We start from the raw sequence: 12033 nt of genomic DNA on the forward strand, positions 1-12033 counted from the left end.
TTCCTCACGTGCGAACAGTGTCGTAAACCTGTCTCGCAGAACTGTTTGCTTAATAACAACATTGCCTTAACTTCTACCTTCTACCTTCTCGCCATGGCAGTACAAAATTTTCACTAACTCCTCAAATCCGTGCCTATACTTATTCGTGGCGCAACAATAGTAGTGTAGTCCAGAATTACATATTACAAAATTTGTGATCCAGCAATGCAACATAGTACAGTAGAGCAGTTGCATGTGCCTTCTGGATTCCGGATGACCATACTGTATAACTATCCGCCACATGTCCAAAGCGTAGTAGGCAGAATTTTTTTCTTCCTTTTAAAAATTGATGTTGTTGTTTGTTGTTGTGGTCTTCAGTCCTAAGACTGGTTTGATGCAGCTCTCCTTGCTACCCTATCCTGTGCAAGTTTCTTCATCTCCCAGTACCTACTGAAACCTACATCCTTCTGAATCTGCTTAGTGTACTGATCTCTTGGTCTCCCTCTACGATTTTTACTCTCCACGCTGCTCTCCAATGCTAAATTTGTGATCCCTTGATGCCTCAGAACATGTCCTACCAACCGGTCCCTTCTTCTAGTCAAGTTGTGCCACAAATTCCTCTTCTCCCCAATTCTATTCAATACCCCCTCATTACTTATGTGATCTACCCATCTAATCTTCAGCATTCTTCTGTAGCACCACATTTCGAAAGCTTCTATTCTCTTCCTGTCCAAACTATTTATCGTCCATGTTTCACTTCCATACTTGGCTACGCTCCATACGAATACTTTCAGAAACGACTTCCTGACACTTAAATCAATACCCGATGTTAACAAATTTCTCTTCTTCAGAAACGCTATCCTTACCATTGTCAGTCTACATTTTATATCTTCTCTACTTCGACCGTCATCAGTTATTTTGCTCCCCAAATAGCAAAACTCCTTTACTACTTTAAGTGTCTCATTTCCTAATCTAATTCCCTCACCATCGCCTGACTTAATTCGACTAGATTCCATTATCCTCGTTTTGCTTTTGTTGATGTTCATCTTATATCCTCCTTTCAAGACACTGTCCATTCCATTCAACTGCTCTTCCAAGTCCTTTGCTGTTCTTTGACAGAATTACAATGTCATCGGCGAACCTCAAAGTTTTTATTTCTTCTCCATGGATTGTAATACCTACTCCGAATTTTTCTTTTGTTTCCTTTACTGCTTGCTCAATATACAGATTGAATAACATTGGGGAGAGGCTACAACCCTGTCTCACCCCCTTCCCTACCACTGCTTCCCTTTCATGCCCCTCGACCCTTATAACTGCCATCTGGTTTCCGTACAAATTGTAAATAGCCTTTCGCTCCCTGTATTTTACCCTTGCCACCATTAGAATTTGAAAGAGAGTATTCCAGTCAACATTGTCAAAAGCTTTCTCTAAGTCTACAAATTCTAGAAACGTAGGTTTGCCTGTCCTTAATCTGTCTTCTAAGATAAGTCGTAAGGTCAGTATTGCCTCACGTGATCCAACATTTCTACAGAATCCAAACTGATCTTTCCCAAGGTCGGCTTCTACCAGTTTTTCCATTCGTCTGTAAAGAATTCGTGTTAGTATTTTGCAGCTGTGGCTTATTAAACTGATTGTTCGATAATTTTCACATCTGTCAACACCTGCTTTCTTTGGGATTGGAATTATTATATTCTTCTTGAAGTCTGAGGGTATTTCGCCTGTCTCATACATCTTGCTCACCAGATGGTAGAGTTTTGTCAGGACTGGCTCTCCCAAGGCCGTCAGTAGTTCTAATGGAATGTTGTCTACTCTCGGGGCCTTGTTTCGACTTAGGTCTTTCAGTGCTCTGTCAAACTCTTCACGCAGTATCGTATCTCCCATTTCATCTTCATCTACATTCTTTTCCATTTCCATAATATTGTTCTCAAGTACATCGCCCTTGTATAGACCCTCTATATACTCTTTCCGCCTTTCTGCTTTCCCTTCTTTGCTTAGACCTGGGTTTCCATCTGAGCTCTTGATATTCATACAAGTGGTTCTCTTTTCTCCAAAGGTCTCTTTAATTTTCCTGTAGGCAGTATCTATCTTACCCCTAGTGATAAAAGCCTCTACATCCTTACATTTGTCCTGTATCCAACCCTGCTTAGCCATTTTGCACTTCCTGTCGATCTCATTTTTGAGACGTTTGTATTCCTTTTTGCCTTCTTCGTTTGCTGCATTTTTATATTTTCTCCTTTCATAAATTAAATTCAATATTTCTTCTGTTATCCAAGGATTTCTACTAGTCCTTGTCTTTTTACCTACTTGATCCTCTGCTGCTCACTACTTCATCCCTCTGAGCTACCCATTCTTCTTCTACTGTACTTCTTTCCCCCATTGCTGTCAATTGTTCCCTTGTGCTCTCCCTGAAACTCTGTACAACCTCTGGTTTAGTCAGTTTATCCAGGTCCCCTCTCCTTAAATTCCCACCAAATTAATATCTTTATGAAAATATTTAATGTGGATTTTCCTCCTTTATCACCATAATGCTTAGTTATAGTAAAATATTTGCAGTAATTTTGAAAATTATGTACTATATTCATGCCAATTCATATACAACGTCTGGTTTATGTTGTATCTAAATAAAAGACTCAAAGAAAATAGCAAATAAAAAATAAAAAAATGTCGGTTGTAGGTGTGTCGAATTGGCAGTGTTAGAGGTATTGTAGGACTTGAATTTTTTCTCAGTACTTTCAAACCGCCAACATGCTTCTTGAACAGTTGCTTATGCTCAAAGTCAGGAAATACGTAGCTACTGAACTTCAGTGTTGCTTCCTTGGGTTTCTCTTTTTGTGAAGATTTCCTCAATTTGCCGACTCCAACACAGGTATCCCTGCCATAGGACATATAGCCACCTCAGTTTTCAGCGATAATCTTGCAGCAGACAGATGTTGCCTCGCGCAATGCCTATAAGGTAATGAACAGGTCTTCTGCTCACGACAGTGCATTTTTCATCAAACGTATTAGAAATTTTGTTGCTCAAATGGGCACAGTTCTCCATCAGACGAGAAAAGTAAACGACAAAAAAGGTAAGGAAGAGAAGAAAGAGCAGTGATAAGAAAAGTATGAACGTCGAAGTTATAATGGCTGACAATGAGCCACCCTGTGGCCTGCGTCGGTGCTTTTGGTAGGTTTCTGTCGTCTGTTGGAGGCCAGATCGTATCGTTTAGTTGACATGGTTGCGGTTGTTTGTCTTGACTGGCACCACTTGGTTTCGCAAGCGTTGCCTGTCTGCTAGTGGCAGCAGCAGCGGTTATCGATATGTAGTAACTGTGGCCCTATCTTCGGGGCGACGTCGTTCTTCTTGCGGCTCGTGTGAGTGGGCAGTTCAGTTGGGGACTGCAGAGGGGCCAGGTCCGTGCAGTGCGAGAACAGGTTGGGACCGCTGGCGGCGCACATGGACTGCCGGATCGAAGGCCTGTGGTCGCGAGGGTGCACTACTTCGTCGTAAACCGGATCATGGAAGTTTTAATTTGAGTGCGTTTTGATTCAAGTAGAGAAACCTCCACCATTGTGAGATCTTGCGATTCTCCAGTGGCTTGGGTTCGTGTTGCTGCTCGTAGCGTTGCCGAAGCAAAGAGCAGCGAGTAGATTGCTTGGGAAAGGCGGATCTGATTAGCTTTCCTGGACTTCTAATTACTAGTTATCGCATACAGTTTGTTACTATTTTTTAAGTTCAACCAGCGGTGTTTTTCCTGCCTTGTGGCCGCTAGCGCCCCAGTTACCTGCCCTGGGGGTAACCGCAGCAAGATTATCATTAGTCATTCGTTAGACTGCCACTAGTCTGAGTTACCATGTTGTGAAGTGAATGTAACTCTTGGCTGCTTATCTCATCGCTCGGAATTATTATTTTTTTTTATTTTATTTTATTTTATATATATATATATATATATATTTTTTTTTTTTTTTTTTTTTTTTTTTTTTTTTTTTTTTTTTTTTTGCCGGACCTACTCAGAGGTCGATTCCTGGTGCACCATCTGTGACTGGCCCTTGTGTTTATTATTGTATTTACTGTATGTTTCTAGATTTTTTTATATAATTGCCATTCTTGGCATTACAGCAAGTTTAAATGATTGTGCTACCAAGTTTACCATCACTTTGTCTCACCTGTTTGGAGATCGGTTGCTTGTCCTTTTAAATTAACCTTTGCTGTTGTATTTGCTGTTTTACTGTATGTTTTTTTAAATTTTTTATATAATTGCCATTCTTGGCATTACAGCGGGTTTAAATGATTGTGCTACCAAGTTTACCATCATTTTGTCTCACCCGTTTGGTGATCAGTTGCCTGTCTTTTTAAATTAACCTTGCTATTGCATTACTGTTTTACAGTATGTACGTTAAATTTTTTTGTAATTGCCGTTCTTGGCGTTAAAGGCCTTCAGTCGTGACTGTGGTTACTTGCCTTAAAATTCTAATTGGGATCACATTGGCTTGTTTTTAAAATATTATTTACTGTGCCAGTATTTTATGCTCATTTGGTAAATTGTAACGCACTGAAAGCACTATTAATTACGCAGTTGTTTATTCCTTCATTAATAACGTGTGATATCTTTATTTATTGCTGAGTCTGGAATTACCGGTTTAAAATAAATGTGTGTAATTGCAAAAGGGAACCAACAGTAACTGATGACGGCCATGTCCACAATCGTAACCGAAGCCTGCCTCCCTTGACTACCAGGTTTCAGACAACAAGTCAATAATCTACCGGATGACCACAGCCAGCAGTGGATTGTCACGTACCCGTCAGAGCAACGCCTATAGCGACAGAAGAAATCACTCTGAGTTCCAAAGCACTACCACCTGTCGAACTTGCACATTGGCTGTGCGTAGGGCAATGACTGTGCACAGGGAATTGGAAAGAATTGGGTACAAGGGTCGACTAGCTCCTCCTGAACCGGTGTAAAGAGCGACGCCACTGAAAAGTGGAAGATAGCAAGCGAGTGATTTCGAGTTATGAAGCACGCTATAGCTATCCTGTGGGAATCCGATGGAAGGGTTTGGGTTTGGTGAATGCCTGGAAAACTTCACCTGTCATCATCTGTGGTCCCAACAGTGAAGTACGGAAGAGATGGTTATGGTGCGGAGTGTTCGTCGTTGTTAGACTGTGGTCTCCATATTGCACATATGAAAATGCTAAATGCGGAAGCATATGAAAATATTTTACAGCACTGTGTACTGCTTACACTAGAGGAACAGCCTGGAGAGGTATGAGCCAGAACATCGACTTCGCCTCAGCCCCCAGCGTCCAACACCGCTGTTTTTGCATGTGCACAGACGTGACAACGCCGCGACACCGTCAAAGTCAGCACAAAACATTAGTGCACTAACCGACAGTGGCTCGGCTACCTGCCTGTGGATCTGAACCCGGGAAAAGGGAACGAAACTTGACATGCTAGCCAATCTACAGGGAACCAGATCGTCCGAACACTGAGTAGCGAGGAGCATGGAGCACGAGTGACGGAATAAACTAAGCACATGGAAAACGGAACACGGTGTGAGGCGATGGCTACGTTTGTCAGACCTGTTACCAATGACAGATAAACACCAGGATCAGCGGCTCCACCCATTAAACACCTCGTGCATGCCCTCGTGGCAGTTTTCTGTCCTATTCCGCTGCGATACCCATAGCCGGTCATATGCATCCATCCCGATATCCATTGGCGGGGACACCAAAATTACCTTATGTGGTTTCGGCTCTTGAGGCAGCTATTCTTCCACAGTCATTCAGACATCTCATTGAAAGTGTCCCCAGTGGAGTTCAAAACGTAGTAAAGGCGGAGGGTAGACACACCCTATGTTAATGTAAAATATCTCCCATTCCATTAGGCCCTCTGGTATAGCAGTTTTATACAGAATATTTTAATTAAAAACGGTCTTGGTTGCAATCTATTCTTTTATTAAAAACGCCTCCGTGCGGCACCTTCAGATTATCTACAGGGATAACAAAATAAGAAAATTTAGTGTATGATCCTAGCATGCACGATTCTAAATGTGAAAAAGAAAAGGTTATTGACCTTAACATTTTCTTTTTACAGTATTTTAAAAACCATAACACGACTCTGCGTTACAATGAAGCACGCGTCGAATTGGATGAACCCGCACAGACCTATCAAAAACAAGTAATCTAATATCGTACAAATGGTTCTGAGCACTATGGGACTTAACATCTGAGGTCATCAGTCCCCTAGAACTTAGAATTATTTACACCTAACTAACCTAAGGACATCACACACATCCATGCCCGAGGCAGGATTCGAACCTGCGACCGTAGTGGTAGCGCTGTTCCAGACTGAAGCGCCTAGAACCGCTCGGCCACAACGGCCGTCATAATATCGTACAACCGCGGTATAAAATGTTAAATAAATGATCAAATTGAACGAAATATACCTTAATAAAGTCTTCCTAGCAGGTCAGAACTGTTCAGTGGTAGGACCAAACTCACAAAAGTATATGTATTTAAATATAATACAAAGACATGCCGCCGCAACTGCACGGCAGGAGCGTCAAGTGGCCATACGGGCGGCCAATGGAATGAGGCACGCATGCAGTGACTGCAGAGTACCCACATAGGTGGCGCCCAAAACACTTATATGATAGTCGGCATATTTAATGCTTACAAAAATCCTCTTGAATCACTATAACAAAATTGTTCTTGTTGTGGTCTTCAGTCCAAAGACTGGTTTGATGCAGTTCTCCATGTTGCTCTGTCCTGTGCAAGCCTCTTCATCTCCGAGTAACTACTGCGACCTACGTCCGTCTCAGTCTGCTTACAGTATTCATCTCTTGGCCTCCCTCTGCGATGTATACCCTCCACGCTTCCCTCCAATAGGTTATCCCTTGATGCCTCAGAATGTGTCCTGTCAACCGATCCCTTCTTCTAGTCAAGTTGTGCCGCAAATTCCTCTTCTCTCCAATTCTATTCAGTACCTCCTTATTATTTACTTGATCTACCCATCTAATCTTCAGCATTCTTCTGCAGAACCGCATTTCAAAGGCTTCTATTCTCTTGTTGTCTAAACTATTTATGATCCATTTTTCACTTCCATACATAGCTACTCTCCATACAAATATTTTCAGAAAAGCGTCCAGACACTTAAATCTACAATCATTGTGAAAAATGTCTCTTCTTCAAAAACACTTTCCTTGACAGAGCCAGCACGTATTTTATATCCTCTCTACTTCAACTATCATCAGTTATTTGGCTGCCCAAGTAGTGTCTCATTTCCTTATCTGCTCCTCTCAGTATCACCTGATTTAATTCGACTACATTCCATTATCCTCGTTTTGTTTTTGTTGATGGTCATCATATATCCTCCTTTCAAGACATGTCCATACCATTCAACTGGTCTTCCAAGTTTTTTGCTGTCTCTGACAGAATCACAATTTCATCGGCAAACCTCAAAGTTTTTATTTCTTCTCCATGGATTTTAATTCCTACTCGAAATTTTTCTTTTGTTTCCTTTACTGCTCGCTCGACCCGCCCGGTTAGCCGTGCAGTCTAACACACTGCTCTCCGGGCGGGAAGGCGTGCCGGTCCCCGGCGGATTAGTGTCGAGGTCCGGTGTGCCGGCCAGTCTGTGGATGGCTTTGAAGGCCGTTTTCCCCCTGCCTCGGAGAATGTGGGCTGGTTCCCCTTATTGCGCCTCAGCTACACTATGTCGGCGATTGTTGTGCAAACACTTTCTCCACGTACGCGTACACAATAATTACTCTACCACGAAAACATTTGGGGTTACACTCGTCTAGTGTGAGACGTTCCCATGGGGGTCCACTGGGGGCTGAACCACACAATAAACCTGGGTTTGGTGTGGGGTGGCGATGGGTTGAGTGGCCTGCTGAAGCCTGTTTTGGGGTTGTGCATCACTGACGGCAACGGCGAGGACGAAGCCTCTCCGTCGTTTCTAGGTCCCCAGTTCCATGCAATACAATACAACACAATACTGCTTGCTCAGTCTACAGATTGAGTAACATCGGGGATAAGCTACAAACTTGTCTCACTCCCTTCTCAACCACTGCTTCCCTTTCGCGCCCCTCGACTGTTATAACTTCCATCTGGTTTCTGTCAACATTGTCAAAAGCTTTCTCTAAGTCTACAAATGCTACAAACGTAGGTTTGCCTTTCCTTAACCTATCTTCTAAGATAACTTGAAGGGTCAGTATTGCCTCACGTGTTCCTACATTTCTACGGAATCTAAACTGATCTTCCCCGAGGTCGGCTTCTACCAGTTTTTTCACTCGGCTGTAAAGAATTCGTGTTAGTATTTTGCAGCAATGACTTATTATAATAAAATTAAGATGTTACAATTAATCTGAACATAGTCGCCCATAGAGGAAACATTTAAATTTGCTCCAAATAGATGGAATAGTAAGACCAGCCGTAACTTTAAACAATAGCGTAAGATAAGCACCAAAAGTGGGTGTCATCCCGATAACCAGGAATGAAGCAAATTCTTAAAACTGCAAGTCCGGGTTCGACTATAAAAGTACAACAACAAATCAGTTGCGGGGAGGGTGAAAATTAAAAAAACGAATTGTAAACCTATTAGAAGAGCATACCCAAATTACGTAAAAATTTTAAAAACTGACATCATTGAATCGTAATAGCCTTGGTTCCTACTAGTGCACTGATCGTTCAGCAATTGTTCGTCGACAGCACACGTGTGTTTAAGAATTTCCAAGTCTTCCAATAAATCAAGCTTTTCTCCCTTCCTAGCACAACGTAAGATACAGAGATTATCAAGCGTGGATGGCTGATGCCCTGTAGTCTTCAGGTGTTCGGCAAATACAGACAGCTGCTTTACTTGATCTTTTTTTGGTTAACAATTGCTCGCTAAAGCTCGCTGTAAACATCCTTCCAGTTTCACCAAGATAGAATTTATGGCAGACATTGCATTTCAGTTCGTAAATGTCAGAGGGAGCATATCAATCTCCAGTAGGCGGCTTATTATTCACGTAAGAGATCTGCACTTCATTAGGCTGTGGAAAGGCTACACGAACGTCGTGACTTAGCTAACTGACATTATAATTTCCCCACAAACGGAAATCTATCCATCATTCGTGGGTTATAACCATTATTAACTGCAATAAATTTTAATTTATCAAGCTCTTCGTTTATAGATAAAGTGCTTATGGGGACACTGCTCTATAATAGGTATTCGGGTGCTTTTGATCACATAGTTTACATGACGCCTAAATGGCATTAAGCACAAAGGCTTGCACCAAGCCGTGAAATGCGCGAAAGCACTGACCGTGTCTTAACCCTGTTGCAGTACTTTTGGCCCCTTTCTTATTTTGACAAGTAACAGATTTAAGTAAATATATTTCCAGTGCCACAACACAAAGACGGATTGTCACAGTGAATTATACGAAGGTTGGAACTTAAATAGTGGAAACTATTTATTCACAACCGATACAAAAGAGTTTACATGTTTCCACCTGTTACTGCTCTTCAAAGTAGTCACCAGCGTTGTGTAGAACCCGTTGCCAGCGATGTGGAAGGCGTAGTACACTGTTAACAGGGCTTGTGCTGTTGATGGTGCGAATGGAGCGTTCTACTGCCTGTCGAATCTCTGGAACAGTTCTGAAGCGAATGCCACGAATTGGTTCTTTCATCTTCGGAATCAAATCAAATTCACAAGGACTTAAGTCCAGGGAGTATGGTGGATGGTACAGTACTTCCCAGTCCCATCGACCGAACAGAGCAGCCACAGCTCGCGCTGTATGCGCCCGCGCATTGTCGTCCAAAATGATGGGTGGGTTTCGCAGAAAGTGTCGCAGCTGATGGTCCAAAAACGAAAAATAATACTGTGCATTGACGGTCTGCCGTGGAGGAACGAATGCGTTAGGATAACACCATCACAGTCGTACACGAGTATCACCATAACTTTCACGATGTGTGTAGCACTTTCGACTTTCGCGGCGACCCATAATGACGCCATTTGTTGGATTGGCGTTTCAGTTTTGGCTCGTGCGGTGTGGTCCATGTCTCATGCAGTGTTACGATACCGCGTAAGAAAGCCTCTCCTTCGTGATCATAGCCCTCCAAGTACGTCTGAGCAGCGTCGCAACGCATCCATTTCTGCATTTCCGTCAAGTCATGCGGAACGCATAGTGATGCAATTTTTCGCATTGCCAGGCGTTTCTGCAGGATGCGAAGCACAGTCGTAAGCGCTAATCCGGTTTCATGGGCGAGCTCACGAATCGTATGGCGCCAATCACTGTCCACTAACGCGGCAATAGCATGCACTGCTTCTTCAGAGACGCTAGGACGACCTGCCCGAAGCATGTCTGCCACAGTTTGCCGACCTTCGTTGAAGGCTTTTACCCAACGTGCCACTGTTCTGTACGGCAATGCCGATGTCCCGCACGCCTATTGCAGAACTTGATGACACTGCCGTGCTGTAGACCTCTGGTACATTCAATCTTGATCCAACTCCGTTGTTCCTGTTTCAAAAACATAGTGACACCGTTACGTTAGACCGCGCATTCACACGTGAGTGTTTCCCTAGATTGTGCGCACGCCGGTGACGAGGGACGGGCGAGTCCATTTGCTCGGAGGTAAGGAAGGTATGTCAACAACGTGTGCTATGAGCGGCATAGTAGATTCCATCGCATAGTGTCTCCACAGCAGTGTTGCCACTATTTAAGTTCCAACCTACGTATATTCCAATCGGCACTCTCTTTTTAGCTGCAGGAGACGTGAGGAATGTAGGTAGGCCGAGAGGTCATTCGAGATCTATTACTAGGTCAGAGGGGCATGTTCGAAGAAAGTGGTCCTCGCATTACTGAAGACATCGACCAAACATTCATTTAGGTTTTCCGTGGCATGTCAAAAGATCACGGCCGATTTCATTCCGCATTCTTGTCCTGTCGCAGCCTGTGCTTCATCCTTCATGACCTCGACGTCTACAGAACGTTAAAGACTTATCTTTCGTACTGAAATTCGTGGATCATGATCTGAGACGTAATGACCTCTCAGAGAAAAACGTACGTTTTCTAGTGCGACTTGGATGGGTAACCATCCGGGTCTACTGAGCGATGTTGACAAGCGCGGTCCACTCGGCCCGTCTGAGGCCAATTGAGTAGCTGCTTGATCGAGTAGTAGTGACTCCGGTCATGAGAGCTGACCATATGCCCCTCCATATCCGCATCCAGTGACGCCAACTGTCTGAGGATGACACGTCGGTCGGTCGGTACCGCTGGGCCTTCCGAGGCCTTTTCGTACGGAGTTTCCTTGTGCGAAGTATAAGAGAGAGATCAAGAAAAACAACTTCTGGACGCCATCGAGGGCACTGAGGCATTTCCAAAACAGGCGAATCTCTAGACAGCTGATCGTTTGTGGTTGCAACACCGTTAAGTTACCCTTAAGATATATTTAGAATTGCGCAGCTTCGGACCATCCACTGTGCGCCTGTCTTTTCCGTGCCACGTGCACGTGCACCGTTCCATTCTCACCGGACAGAAGGATGAACGACTGCAATGTTGCAATGTTGAAGAGGTCCGCCTCGCTGGCAGCCGCGGCAGCCCTAGCTGGTATATTTGTTGCGAAAAGGCGCAGAAAGAAGCACAAAGTTACTTCATACTGGACTACGCCAACTCTGCACATGGTGATCTCTACGAGATCTCTACAGCCGGCTGCTACCAGATTTCTGCTCCTTAGCTCTAGCTGTTAAGAGACACGTTATGTTGGCAACTGCCGCAGTCACAAATTTGTTTGGAGATGCACCGCACCACATCGCTGAAAAGCAGCTTTTAACTCCTCGTGATTCTTAGCGAGCGGCTGAAGAACTCTCGTGCATACAATGCAGTGCCAGATCCCCGGACTGTAGTTGGTAGGTACCCTATCCTAAGTTGGCTCTGCTGTGCTTGCGATGCATGAGGATAGTCCAGGAAGAAACGATTATTTGTCGTTAACAAATAAATTATATTTTATTAACAGGAAACATGTTCACTTGGGGCAGGTTCTTCAGTGTGGTAGACAATTCACAGCTCCAGCTGTTGAGGTTTTTACATAAT

Source organism: Schistocerca americana, chromosome 1, assembly GCF_021461395.2.
Source record: "Schistocerca americana isolate TAMUIC-IGC-003095 chromosome 1, iqSchAmer2.1, whole genome shotgun sequence".
NCBI lineage: Eukaryota > Metazoa > Arthropoda > Insecta > Orthoptera > Acrididae > Schistocerca > Schistocerca americana.